This window comes from Narcine bancroftii, chromosome 3 (assembly GCF_036971445.1).
Source record: "Narcine bancroftii isolate sNarBan1 chromosome 3, sNarBan1.hap1, whole genome shotgun sequence".
Classification (NCBI taxonomy): Eukaryota; Metazoa; Chordata; class Chondrichthyes; order Torpediniformes; family Narcinidae; genus Narcine; species Narcine bancroftii.
This window is the reverse complement of record NC_091471.1, coordinates 169,047,758-169,063,526: the sequence shown is the minus strand read 5'-3', so window position 1 is coordinate 169,063,526 and position 15,769 is coordinate 169,047,758.

Here is a 15,769-nt window from a genome sequence, read left to right as displayed (position 1 = left end):
GGGGAATTCATATTAATGTACAATAGTTTAGTAATTGAGCCTGAAAGTTACAATACAAGTTACAAGATACTGTCTATTTTCAACAGTTCACTGAGAAGCAAAACTTCACAGAAATGAACTTATGTAAAATAATCAAGAGTACCCATTGAATACTCAGCAGTCATCTACTTTTATATTACTTCATCTGCTAGCTCATGATTGCCTCCTGCTGTTCTGCTTCAGTATTAATACAGTGTATTAAAGGGGACTCAGTAAACCTTGTGTCCTGGACAAATTTTATTCTTTAAGGAACATCACTTAAAAAAAAGTTTTCTGGTCATTTATCTCATGGCCAAGATTATAACCATGCTTCACATTACAACTTCCCTACAAAATTGATGTGAAAAGAGGGGTATGTGAGGAAAATATTGTGTGAGACACAGATGAACTGGAAGGTTGGACAGAGGGATCACATGGAATTTAATTCAGACAAGCATGAGGATATGTGTGCAGTTTGTCTAATGCTGGCAGGATTATACATATACAGTAAATGGCAGGGACAATTGAAGTGCTGATGTACAGAGGGACCTTGAGTAACAAATACCTTCCTAAAATTAGTAACAATGGATAGAGTACAGAAGATCTTCTATCTTCTTGCCTTCATTAATTGGAGTATTGAGTATAAAAGTTGGCTCATCATGTTGCAGCTGTAATATTCTGTGAATATTTATAAAAGGTTGTGCTGGATTTGGAGAGGGTCTAGAGGAGGTTTACAAGAATGATCCCAGGATTGAGGAGCTTAACATATGAAGAGCATTTGGCGGCTCTGGCCCTGTACTCACTTGAGTTTAGAAGAATGAGGGGGGATCTCATCAAAGCATACTGAATATTGAAAGGGCTGGATATATTGGACACAGGGAAAATGTTTCCAGTAGTGGGAGAGTCTAGGACCAGAGCACGCAGCCTCAAAGTAAAAGGGTGTCCATTTAGAATGAAAATTAGAATTTTTTTCAGCCAGAGGGTGGAAAATCTGTGGAATTTGTTGCCACAGATGACTCTGAAAGCCAAGTAATTGGGTATATAGTATTTAAATTGGAGGTCAGTAGGCTCTTGATTAGTAAGGGTGTCAAATGTTATGGGGTGAAGGCAGGAGTATGGGGTTGAAAGGAAAAACACATCAGCCGTGATTTGAATGGCAGAGCAAACTTGAATGGCTGAATGATTTCATTCCATTTTTAAATTATGGTGTGCAATTCTGGTCTCTGCACTCCAGAAAATTGTGGTAGCACTAGAAAGAACACAGAAAAGATTCACCAGGCTGTGGCTTAGAATGGAGGGCTTTTGTCTACAAGGAGAAATTGCATAGTTCTCACAGGAAGTTTTTTTTTAATTTTTTTTATTTTTCACACCATAAATCACATTAGCCATGATACACACTTTTTCTTTTTCACACATATACAGTGATTTTTTTCTCCCCCCCCCCACTCCCTCCTCCCAAGCCACCCCCCCACCCCCATCCATTTTAGGTATACAATCTAGGTTACATTAAACCAGTCAGACAATGTTGTCATTCAACAAAAATACACCAGAAATTCTACTGAGTCCATTCTTTTCTTTCCTTCTCCTTCCATCAACTTAGGTAATGCTTGTCCCCGGTAGGTTTTCGCTATTGTATTTAATGTAAGGCTCCCATATTTGTTTGAATATTTCAATATTATTTCTTAAACTATATGTTATTTTTTCTAATGGAATACATTTATTCATTTCTATATACCATTGTTGTATTTTCAAATTATCTTCCAATTTCCAGGTTGACGTAATACATTTTTTTGCTACGGCTAGAGCTATCTTAACAAATCATTTTTGTGTTTCCTCCAAATCAATTCCAAATTCTTTGTTTTTTATGTTACTTAGGAGAAAGATCTCTGGATTCTTTGGTATATTGTTTTCTGTTATTTTATTTAATATCTGATTGAGATCTTCCCAAAATTTTTCTACTCTCTCACATGTCCAGATTGCATGAATTGTTGTTCCCATCCAAAATTTTTCTACTCTCTCACATGTCCAGATTGCATGAATTGTTGTTCCCATTTCTTTTTTACATCGAAAACATCTATCAGATACTGTTGGGTCCCATTTAATTAACTTTTGAGGTGTAATGTATAGTCTGTGTAACCAGTTATATTGTATCATACGTAGCCTCGTATTTATTGTATTTCTCATCGTTCCAGAACATAATTTCTCCCATGTTTCCTTTTTTATCTTTATATTTAAATCTTGTTCCCATTTTTGTTTAGTTTTACCATTTGTTTCCTCATTCTCCTTTTCTTGCAGTTTAATATACATATTTGTTATAAATCTTTTGATTAACATTGTATCTGTAATCACATATTCAAGGTTACTTCCCTCTGGCAAACTCAAATTGCTTCCTAATTTATCCTTCAAGTAGGATCTCAGTTGGTAATATGCCAGCGCTGTATCTCCAGTTATATTGTACTTATCTCTCATTTGTTCAAAGGATAAGAATCTACTTCCTGAAAAACAAATTTCTATTCTTTTAATCCCTTTTTTTTCCCCATTCTCTAAAGGAAAGGTTATCTATTGTAAAAGGGAGTAACTTATTTTGCGTCAATATTAGTTTTGGTAATTGATAATTTGTTTTATTTCTTTCTACATGAATCTTCTTCCAAATATTGAGGAGATGATGTAATACTGGAGAAGTTCTATGTTGTACCAATTTTTCATCTCATTTATATAATATGTGTTCAGGTATCTTTTCCCCTATTTTATCTAATTCTAATCTCGTCCAGTCTGGTTTTTCCCTTGTTTGATAAAAATCTGATAGGTATCTTAATTGTGTGGCTCTATAATAATTTTTAAAGTTTGGCAATTGTAAGCCTCCTTGTTTATATCATTCTGTTAATTTATCTAGTGCTATCCTCGGTTTCCCCCCTCTCCATAAAAATTTCCTTATTATTTTCTTTAACTCTTTGAAGAATTTTTCTGTCAGTTGTATTGGCAATGCCTGAAATAAGTATAATATCCTTGGAAAAATGTTCATTTTAATACAGTTTATCCTTCCTATTAGTGTTAGTGGTAAATCTTTCCAATGCTCTAAATCGTCCTGTAATTTTTTCATTAGTGGATAATAATTGAGTTTATATAATTGGCCGAGATTTTTGTTTATTTGTACATCTAGGCATCTTATTGCCTGCATTTGCCATCTAAATGGAGATTCCTTCTTAAATTTTGAGAAATCCGCATTATTCATAGGCATTGCTTCACTTTTATTTACGTTTATCTTGTAACCCGACACTTCTCCATATTCCTTCAATTTCTTATATAATTCTTTTATTGATAGTTCTGGTTCTGTTAAGTACACTATAACATCATCCGCAAATAGACTGATTTTATATTCCTTGTCTTTTATTTTTATTCCTTTTATATTATTATCTATTCTTATCAATTCTGCTAGTGGTTCTATAGCTAACGCAAACAATAAAGGTGATAGTGGGCATCCCTGCCGCGTTGACCTGCTTAAGTTAAATTGCTTTGATACATGTCCATTTACTGTCACTTTCGCTAACGGTCCCTTATATAATGCTTTAATATACTTCTCCGGTAAACTGAATTTTTGCAATACTTTGAACAAATAATTCCATTCTACTCTGTCGAAGGCCTTCTCTGCGTCTAAAGCAACTGCTACTGCAGGTGCTTTATTTCCTTCTACTGCATGAATTAAGTTAATAAATTTACAAATATTGTCTGTTGTGCGTCTTTTTTTGATAAATCCAGTTTGGTCTAAATTTACCATTTTCGGTACCTGCTCTGCTAATCTGTTTGCTAATAGTTTAGCTATTATCTTATAATCTGTGTTTAGCAAAGATATTGGTCTATATGACGCTGGTGAGAGTGGATCTTTCCCTTGTTTTAGTATTACTGTAATTATTGCTGTTTTACATGAATCTGGTAAGCTTTGTGTTTCATCAATCTGGTTGATTACATCCTGGAGGGGCGGAATTAATAAGTCTTTAAATGTTTTGTAGAATTCTATTGGAAATCCATCCTCTCCTGGTGTCTTATTATTTGGTAATTTTTTAATTATCTCTTGTATTTCTACTGTTCCAAATGGTTCTGTTAATTTATTTTGTTCCTCTATTTGTAGTTTTGGTAGTTCAATTTTAGTCAAAAATTCATCTATTTTCCCTTCTTTCCCTTCGTTTTCAGTTCGGTATAATTGTTCATAGAATTCTCTAAAGTTTTCCTTAATTTCTTTTGGATTATATGTAATTTGTTTGTCTTTTTTCCTTGATGCCAATACCATTTTCTTAGCTTGTTCTGTCTTAAGCTGCCATGCTAGGATTTTGTGCGTTTTTTCACCCAGTTCATAATATTTCTGTTTTGTCTTCATTATATTCTTCTCTACCTTATATGTTTGTAATGTTTCATATTTTATTTTTTTATCCGCCAATTCTCTTCTTTTAGTTGTATCTTCCTTCATTGCTAATTTTTTTTCTATATTTACTATTTCCCTTTCCAACTGCTCTGTTTCCTGATTATAGTCCTTCTTCATCTTGGTTACATAACTTATTATTTGCCCTCTAATGAATGCTTTCATTGCATCCCATAGTATAAACTTATCTTCCACTGATTCCGTATTTATTTCAAAATACATTTTTAATTGTTTTTCAATAAATTCTCTAAAATCCTGCCTTTTAAGTAGCATGGGGTTTAATCTCCATCTATACATTCTTGGAGGGATGTCCTCTAGCTTTACTGTCAATATTAAGGGTGAATGGTCCGATAGTATTCTAGCTTTATATTCTGTTTTTCTTACTCTATCTTGCATACTAGCTGATAACAAAAATAGGTCTATTCTTGAGTATGTTTTATGTCTCGCCGAGTAATATGAATATTCCTTTTCTTTTGGGATTTGTTTCCTCCATATAACCAAAAGTTGCATTTCTTGCATTGATTTAATTATAAATTTGGTTACTTTGTTCTTTCTGTTAATTTTTTTCCCAGTTTTATCCATATTTGAATCCAAATTCAGGTTGAAATCCCCTCCTATTAGTATGTTCCCTTGCGTATTAGCTACCTTCAAAAAGATATCTTGCATAAACTTTTGATCTTCTTCGTTAGGTGAATATACATTAAGTAGATTCCAAAACTCCAAATATATCTGACATTTTATAAAATATCTCCCTACTGGATCTATTATTTCCTCTTCTATTTTAAATGGCACATTTTTACTAATTAATATAGCCACTCCTCTTGCTTTTGAATTATACGATGCTGCTGTTACATGTCCTACCCAATCTCTCTTTAATTTCTTGTGCTCCAATTCAGTTAAGTGTGTTTCTTGGACAAATGCTATATCAATTTTTTCTTTTTTCAGTAAATTTAGTAGTTTCTTCCTTTTAATTTGGTTATGTATTCCATTAATATTTAAAGTCATATAGTTCAACGTAGCCATTTTATACTTTGTTTATCTTCCCTTTCCGTTTTTCCATCATTACCTTTCCTCCTTTTCCATTTCTGTTTTCTTATTTTAAACCCTTTATAAGACAACATTCCTAAAACATCAAACATTTTCCTTATTCTCCTATTTATACCTTCTTTAGCCCCAATCTCCCCTTCCCCTCCTGAGTTGTCCTTTATCCCTTGTCGGACAACCACATCTCCCCTCTCCATTTGGGTTTGCGAATTCACTCGCAAGCGTCAACTGATTTTGCAGTGACCGCTATTCCCCCCCACCCAGCCCCCCCAGAAAAGATTTCACTTTTCATATGTAACAAAGGTCACTCTTTTAATTCCCTCCTTATTCTCTCTATTCCATTACCTTCCCTTATTAATTCTTGTCTATACTATCTATATTTTCCTCTAAGCACAGATACATTCACGTATGCACATTATACCTATACACTCTTATACCTCTTTACCCACATACATATCAATCGTGATCATTTTTACTCTCATTACATGTCTTCATCCTTCAGTCTATTTTGTAATTGTTCTGCAAATTTTCGTGCTTCTTCTGGATCCGAGAATAGTCTGTTTTGTTGTCCTGGAATAAATATTTTCAATACAGCTGGATGCTTTAGTATAAATTTATACCCTTTCTTCCATAAAATCGCCTTTGCTGTATTGAACTCCTTTCTCTTCTTTAGGAGTTCTAAACTTATATCTGGGTAAATGAAGATTTTTTGCCCTTTATACTCCAGTGGCTTGTTGCCCTCTCTTACTTTTTCCATTGTCTTCTCCAGTACCTTTTCTCTTGTAGTATATCTTAGGAATTTTACTAAAATAGATCTTGGTTTTTGTTGTGGTTGTGGTTTAGAGGCCAATGCTCTATGTGCCCTTTCTATTTCCATTTCTTGCTGTAGTTCTGGACATCCTAGGATCCTAGGGATCCAATCTTTTATAAACTCCCTCATATTCTTGCCTTCTTCATCTTCCTTAAGGCCCACTATCTTTATGTTATTTCTTCTGTTATAATTTTCCATTATATCTATTTTTTGAGCTAACAGTTCTTGTGTCTCTATCACTTTTTTATTAGATTCCTCTAATTTCTTTTTTAAGTCCTCTACCTCCATTTCTGCTGCTACTGCCCGCTCTTCCATCTTGTCCATTTTCTTTCCCATTTCTGTTAAGGTCATATCTATTTTATTCATTTTCTCTTCTGTGTTGTTTATTCTTCTTCTTAAATCATTAAATTCCTGTGTTTGCCATTCTTTAAATGACTCCATGTATCCTTTAATAAGAGAAAGTAAATCCTTTATCTTGCCTTTCCCTTCTTCTTCTATTTCACTGTACTCTTCCTCTTCTTCTTCCTCTGGGTTGGCCATCTGTTGTTTCTTTGTTGCCCTTTTCTTCTCTTCTTTCTTGTTTCCATTGTCTTCTGTGTTCTCTTCTTGCTGCAGGTGTTCTGCAGCTGTCGTTGCCGGCTGTGGAGATCGACTCCCCAGCTGGTTCCCCCTCCCGTCGGTGTGTTTTTTTTCATGCGCATCGCGCATGCGCGACTCATCGCGCGTGCGCGGTTGCGCACTTTTACTCGGCTCAGCGAGCCATTTTTGTAGTCCAATTTCTACCGACCTGAGGGAGCGGGTTTCTCTCTCCACCGCGGGCCTCTTCGAACAAGTAAGGCCTTCTCCTTCTTCCTTCGTTGTCTTCTCTTCCTCTCTTCTTACCGTTGATTTTGATTTTTCTTTTTTTGTCACCATCTTCTTTCCACCTTTATACTCACTTTTCTTTAACTTTTATTTCTGAGCCTTTGTGTTTTCCTTTGTTTTTCCCGACTTTTCTAGAGAGGGCTGGAGTTCACCGTCCGGCCACTACTCCATCACGTGACTCCCTCCGTTCTCACAGGAAGTTGAGGGGGAACCTTATCGAGGCAAAATCTGATAGGGTAGTCCATCTTTTTCCAAAGGTATTGGAGATAGGTTTAAGGTGGGAGAGGAAATCTGAGTTTTTGGTTTTTTTTTTTAAACACAAGGGTAATGGACATATAAATATATACGAGGAGGTGGTAAAGGGCAGGTACAATCACAGCATTAAAAAAATCATTTGGACAGGTGCATGGAGAGGAAAGAGTAGAGAGAAGGACCAAATGCAGAAAATATAAGATTCATGTACCATCTTGATTGGCATAGAGAGCCTGTTTCCTTACTGTAGGACTCAATGACTATATGTGAAGGACTGCAGGACAGGAGCAAGAAGGATGATATTCACCACTTTCTCAAAGGCAATTTGGGACAAGCAATAAAATGAATGCCAGAGCATAATCAATGGGCCAAATACTCTAATTCTGCTCCAACATCTTATGGACTATGGCACACTAACTGCATATCCAAATTTTCAAGAATAGAATTTACAAATTCACCAACACTTTTTTTTAAAACAAGAGCACAGAATTTCCTTCACATTTTAAATTATTTATGCATGGGGAGAGTAAAATAAAAAGTATTTCTTTCTAAATACTAAACCTTTTCAATGCTGACATTGTCATGCTGCTTATTTCTGAAAGAAGAAATTATACCAAATTCAAAGTGGGAAGCTTCTGGGACTGATGGTTCTTCCCAACATTGGCTGACAGATCAATGTTCCTACATTTTCAGGACAGGTTTTGAGCTGGTGTACTCATGACACTATAAATGTATGTTGGATTTAATTTCCAAGAGAACTTGAGTTCAAAAGAAAACGTTTTACTACAATAATGTTAGGCCTTGGGGAGATCCACTTGGGGTATTGAGCAGAGTTCTGGTCTCCTTCCCTAAAAATATACACCTGCTATGGAGGGAATACACCAAAGATTCATCATGTTGGTTCCTGACATGGCAGGTTTGATTGAGTAGGCTATGCCTCCATTCTCTAGAGGTTGCAAAGTGACCTTGTTGCAACAATCAAAATGTTTCACAGGCACAAAACAGTAGATACAGGAAGGATTTTTTTCCCCCTGACAGAGGAATCTCAGTTTTATAATAAAGATTAGGCCACTTAGGACTGAAATAGGACAAAATGACCTCTCCCCTTGCTGCTCTGCTTGGTGAAACATGTTGACCTTTGATCTGGCTCTGTCAATTTCATCCAATGATGCATATGTTTCGTCCATGGTTACACAGTTCCAAAGTACAATATAACCCACCTATTTAAACTCCCAATGATTTGGCCACTGGCTCACCAAGTGAATGTTCCTCTACTCCTTTTAAACATTTAGTGCAATGGAAATGTTATTATAATACTGTGTAACATTTTTTTAAAATGTTAAGTAAAAATGTGCAAACAATGAGAACCTCAGTGGTCAGGCAGAACCCACGGACAGGATTGGTCAGTCAATATTTTGGGCTGGAACTCTCAAAATTAAAGTAGAAGGTGGGGGGGGTGCAGTGAACTGGGATTCACTGGTAGTGTGTTGTGCTGATGGCTAGTTCCACCTCCTGGCTCCACCCCCATCTGCTCACTTATAACCCTGGTTTCCCGCCTAAACCCAGAACCCTTCTGAAGACTACTTTGAGTCCCTAGCCTTAGTTATAAGCTAATAAAAGTGTTTGTTTTCCATCCAGTCATGAGAGCTTTTATTCACGCTACAATTTTATTAGCTTATTCCCCAATGATGGAAGCGCTACTCAAGCCTGGTATGCTACTGATAGACCCTCTGTCCCCTGAAGTGGCTGAGTTCACATACTGCTTAGACTGCTTCTAGGTCTACCTGAATGAGACTAGAGATGTCTTGCACACCAATGAACTTAAGAGGTCCGCATTCATTTCAAGGGTAGGATCGAAAGGGTATGCAATCATCAGGGACTGTTTTACATATGACGCTGTTATCGAGGCTTTGAAGGCTAGGTATCTGAATTCGCAGAACGAGGTCCTAGCGAGGCACCGATTCACTCACTCTACATCGCCAGCGACCAGGAGAGACCATCGATGACTACCTGCTGGGTCTGTGGATGCTTGCCAAGAAGTGCAGGTACGAAACAGCTACAGGCCATATTCATGAGGAAGAACAAATCCAGGACACTCTAATCATAAGAGTCCGCTCAAGGTACATGAGGCAGTGACTGCTTGAGTCGGGAAAGAAGGACCTGGCTAGCCACATCGATCTGGCCAAATCGCTGGAATAGGCCAAGCTCAAGAACGACAACCTCGGAGGAGTCACGTGATGGAGTAGTGGCTGGTCAGGGAACTCCAGCCCTCTCCAGAAAAGTAAAAAAAAAGACAGTGAAAAAACAAAGGCACAAAAACAAAAACCAAAATAAAGTAAGTCAAGGTGTGGAGAAAATGGCAGCGAAGAAAGAAAAGCCAAAAGCAACGGGAAGAAGATAAGAAGACGTCGGAAGAAGAAGGTGAAGGCCTTACCTGTCCAAGGAGGCCCGCCGCGGAGAGAGAAGCCCGCTCCCTAAGGTCAGTTGAAGCCCCGAACTCGGGACTACAAAAATGGCTCACAGAGCCAAACAAAAGTGCGCAACCATGCATGCGCGATGCGCAAGACAAAAATAACACTGACGGCAGGGGGGACCAGCTGAGGAGTCGATCTCCACAGCTGAAATTGACAACCACAACAAAGCAGCAAGAGGAAAACATAGAAAATAATGAGAACAAGAAAGAGAGTAAAAAGAAATCAAAGAAACAACAGATGACCAACCCAGAGAAAGAAGACCAGCATCAAGACACTTCTAGTAAAAATAAGAAGACCAAAAATACCCAACAAAATAAAACAAACAAACCAACAAGAAAACCAGAAGAGACAGAGGTAAAGGACACAGATCCTGGAGTGGACTCAGAAGAAGAAGAGGAAGAACACAGAGAAATGGAAGATGAAGGGAAGGGCAAGTACATGGATATATTTTTTTTTTAAAGAATCAGTAAAAGAATGGCAATCACAAGAATTCAGTGAAATAAAAATTAGAGTAAAAAGTACAGAAGAAAAAATGAATAGATTAGAGATGATCATGTCGGATATAGGAAAAAGAGTGGACAAGGTGGAAGAACGAGAAACAGCCATAGAAATGGAAGTAGATGACTTAAAAAAGAAATTAGAAGAATCTGATAAAAAAGTTAAAGAGACACAAGAGCTGTTAGTTCAGAAGATAGATATAATGGAAAATTGTAATAGAAGAAACAATATAAAGATAGTGGGCCTTAAGGAAGATGAAGAAGGCAAGAATATGAGAGAATTTATAAAAGAATGGATCCCCAGGGTCCTAGGAAGACCAGAATTACAGGAAGAAATGGAAATAGAAAGGGCACACAGAACATTAGCCCCTAAACCACAACCACAACAAAAACCAAGATCTATTCTAGTAAAAGTCCTAAGATATACAACAAGAAAAAATATATTGGAGAAAGCAATGAGGAAAATAAGAGAAGACAAAAAACCACTGGAATACAAAGGTCAAAAAAATTTTTTTCTATCCAGATATAAGTTTTGAACTCCTGAAGAAGAGGAAGGAGTTTAATACAGCAAAAACGATCCTATGGAAAAAAGGATATAAATTTATGCTAAAGTATCCAGCGGTACTTAAAATAGTTATTCCAGGGCAGCAACTACAAAACAGACAGAGAGATGAAGATATGTAACGAGAACAAAAATTACCAAACTTGTAGGTGTGTGTATATATATATATATATATGTATATGTGTGTGTGTGAGTATGTATATATAAAAAGAGTATAGGTAAGAACTAAGAAGGGAAAGAAAGGGAAGAAAGGAAGTATGGCGGGAATTAAGAGAGTGACCTTTGTTATATATGAAGATTAAAATCTTTTCTGGGGGGGCTGGGTGGGGAAGAGTTACGGTCACTGCGAAATCAGTTGACGCTTGCGAGTGAATTCGCAAATCCAAATGGAGAGGGGAGATGTGGTTGCCCAACAAGGGACAAAGGGCAACTCAGGAAGGGGAGGGGATAGTGGGGTTAAAGGAATTTTATATAGGAGAATAATGGAAATATTTTATGTTTTAGAAATGTTGTCTTATAATGTGTTCAAAAAAAGAAAGCAGAAATGGATAAGAAGGAAAGGTGATGATGAGGAAACGGAAAGGAAAGGTAAACAAAGTATGAAATGGCTATGTTGAACTATATGACTTTAAATATTAATGGAATACATAACCAAATCAAAAGGAAGAAACTGTTAAATTTACTGAAAAAAGAAATAATTGATATAGCATTTGTACAAGAAACACACTTAACTGAAGTGGAACACAAGAAATTAAAGAGAGATTGGATAGGACATGTAACAGCAGCGTCATATAATTCAAAAGCTAGAGGAGTAGCTATATTAATCAGTAAAAATGTACCAATCAAAATAGAAGAGGAAATAATAGTTCCAGCAGGGAGATATGTAATGATAAAATGTCAGATATATTCAGAGTTTTGGAATTTACTCAATGTATATTCACCTAATGAAGAAGATAAAAAATTTATGCATTGCATGAGGGTATATCACATGAAGGGAAGCCCGGGGAAGTCTGTGGCCTGCACCACTCCTGGATCCGATTCCAGCCCCAAGCCATCTGCCCCAAACCCACTTGCTGTGTGACATGCCAACAGAGGGTGGCAGTGAGGAAATGGCGCAAAAAGGCTTACCAGCCATCTTGCCACAACCCTAATTCAAACTCTGCACCATCATCGTCGGAGGAAGAAGGGGGACGGCCATCTTGATTGGCCACGAGGTCAATGCCATTTTATCTAGACAGGGACACCCAGGATGGTTGGGGCTACTCAAGTGAGGAGCTTGGAGTCTCTGGGGGTCTAGCCTCGATGATCTTAGATCAGGACAGACCTCATCAGCTCAGCAACTCCATAGTGACTGTGAAGGTAAACAGACATTCCACTAAATGCCTAATCGACACAGGTTCCACTGAAAGCTTTATAGACTCACAGACTGTGCAAAAATACAACCTGAAGATGTATCCTAAAAACCGCATATTTCTCACATCTCATTCACATTCTACATGTATTCAACAACATTGTATAATACATTTGTCATTTGAAGGGGGGTAATTCTGTAAATTTCGCTTGTATATACTTGATGAATTCGGTGCTCTGGTGTTGTTGGGTCTGGACTTTCTGTGTCACCTTAAAAGCATGACCTTGGAGTATTCTGGTCCCCTCCCCCATAACAATTCGGAATAGAGGGCCCATAAAATCAAAACCCACATGCAGCCTCTCCACACTGAATATCGACACCCCCCCCCCCCACTCTTCTTTTCCCGAATCTGTCTTAGATTGCAAACCCATTGCTGCCAAGAGCAGGAGATACAGTACAGCAGACTGAGATTTTATAAAGTCTGAGACACAATGTCTGCTTGATGAAGGTATCATCAAATCTAGCACCAGCCCATGGAGTGCTCAAGTGGTAGTGGTAAAAGGGGAAAACAAGTCCAGGCTGGTAATTCACTATACCCAAACTATTAACCAGTACATACTCCTGGACGCATACCCCCTCGTTTGAATTTCAAACATGGTGAACAATATTGTGCGGTATTGTGCGGTATCAGGACTATAAAGGCTGCCTATCACCAGCTGCCAATCCATTCTGAGGACCAACCATATACTGCATTTGAGACTAACGGTCATCTCTATCAATTCCGGAAGGTTCCTTGTGCTATTACTAATGGAGTTTCTATCCTCCAAAGGAAGATGGACAGAATGGTGGATGAGTATGGGTTGAAGGCTACCTTCCCCTACCTCGATAACGTCATCAACTGTGGCCACACCTTGAAAGACCATGATGCCAACCTCCAGAGTTTTCTCCACTCAGCGAAAGCCCTGAACCTCACAAAACTCTGACAAGTGTATGTTCAGGACTAAACGGCTGGCTATCCTTGGCTACATGGTGGAGAATGGCATCTTTGGTTCTGATCCCAATAGGATGCGCCCTCTGTTAGAGCTCCCCTCCCCAAAGGCTTTGAGGAGATGCCTGGGGTTTTTCTCACATTATGCCCAGTGTCCCTCAATACACTGATAAGGTTAGTCCTCTCTTAAAAGCCACTAATTTCACCCTCAGCTGAAGCCCAAATGACTTTTAACTACCTCCGGAACCACATTGCGAAAGCTACCAATGGACGAGAATGTACCTTTCCAGGTGGAAAGTGATGCTTTGGACGTAGCCCTGGCCGCTACCCTCAACCAGACGGGCAGGCTGGGTTGTATTTTTTCTTGGACATTCCAAGGTCACAAGCTCCAGAACCCATTGGTGGAAAAGGAGGTTCAAGCCATTATAGAAACCATAAGGCACTGGAGACACTACCAGGCTGGTAGAAGATTTATGTTCCTCACCGACCAGCGCTTGGTCGCATTCATGTTTAATAATGTCAAGACGGGCAAAATCAAAATTGTTAGGTGGAGGATCGAGCTCTCCACCTACAATTATGACATTGCCTATTGGCCAGGACCCCTTAATGACCCTCCAGATGCCTTATCCAGAGGAAGCTGTGCCTCTGCACACACCGGCCAAATGCGGTCTCTGCATAATGAGCTCTACCATCCAGGGGTTACCTGCTTGGCTCATTTTATCAAGGCGCGCAATCTGCCCTACTCCATGGAAGTCCTCAGGGAAATGACCAGGTCTACGTGGAGTGCAAGCCGCACTTCTACCACCCTGCGAAGGAGCACCTGGTCAAGTCATCCAGGCCCTTTGAACGGCTCAGTGTCAATTTTAAGGGACCTCTCCCCTCTACGATCAGGAAACCTTCTTCCTCTTAATCATTGGCAAGTACTCCTGCTTCCCGTTCACCATTCCATGTCCAGACATGACCACTTTGTCAGTCACAAGGGTCATTGTTGCCCTGTTCAGGTATCCTAGCTATATTCATAGCAACCAGGGCTCATCCTTTATGAGTGACAAGCTGAGTCAGTACCTGCTGGCGAGGGGCATCACGTCCGGCAGGACTACTACCTACAACTCCTGGGGGAATGGGCAGGTGGAAAAGGAGAATGTCACGGTCTGGAAGGCTGTCAAACAGGCTCATGCTGGCATCAAGTCCTCCCTATGGCTCTCTAATCCATCCGGTTGCTACTACGTACCGTAACCAGCACTATTCCTCATGAGTTCAATTTCAAAAGAAGGTCAGCATCAGGAACTACCCTCCCAACCTGGCTCACCACTCCTGGTCCAGTTCTTCTCAGGAAACATGTGAGGAGAAACAAGACCGACCCCCTGGTGGAAAGGGTGAAACTGCTCCACACCAATCCCACATACACCTACCTGGAGAACCCGGATGGCAGGGAGGACACCATCTCCATCAGGGACCTGGCACCCACTGGAAAAGAGGGTCCATTGCCTCAGGTGCCCTGTGAGCCACAGAGCTCATTCTTGCCACCACCACCCCCACTCCCCCCACAGTCAGGGCCTCGGGGGATCGGGTTCAAGAGGAAATTGCAGCCCCCTCCATTGTCAAGCTGGAGACCTAGCCCGTCTCTCCTCCCACACAAGGGGACCAGGAGACCCAAGATGTCCAAAGCCACCCAGTTATGTAAATAACTGTATATTTTTCAACCGCTTTTTTTCTGAGCCCATGTTCTCGGTCTTCATTCACAGACCCTAAATTCTGCAGGAAGGGGTTAATGCAGTGAACTGGGATTCACTGATAGGTGTTGCACCTATAGCTGGCCCTGCCTCCCTGGTCCACCCCATCTGCCCAGTTATAACTCTGGTTTCCCACCCAAACCCAGAACCCTTCTGAACACGACTGTGAGACCCTACCCTTAGTTATAAGCTAATAAAAGTGTTTGTTCTCCCTCCAGGGGGTTATGTCAAGTGGAAAAGAAGCTGGAGAGGACTAAGAGGTGAGAGGGCATTGGACAGAAGGAAGGAGAGGTAAAGAGACAGGTAACTAACCTACCTGTCCCATCTTATGTTCAAAACCCTCTCCTTTGCTTTTCCCTCCCGTTCCCCGGCAGTTTGATATACTTAATTACACTTCGTTCTACTTTTGCATCAATAAAGAGTCCTGCCCCAAAATGCGGACTGACCATTTCTATCCGTGCAGCTGCCTCCCTGACTCACTGAATTCCTCCAACTTCTCATCGATGGCTCAAGATTCCAGCATCGAGTGTCTGCCGGGCAACTCCAAAGCTCAAACATACGAGTACTTCATTATTGGAGTTTTTTTTTTTTGCACATTGGTATTTGTCTACGTTAATTTTCTTCAAGTTTATAATCCTCTGGTTGCACAAATACCTTGTGAGGTCAACCCCAAGACGCCCCGCTTGAGCAACCGACCAATCAAGGCGCCCTGCTTGATCAACCGACCAATCAAGGCGCCCTGCTTGATCAACCGACCAATC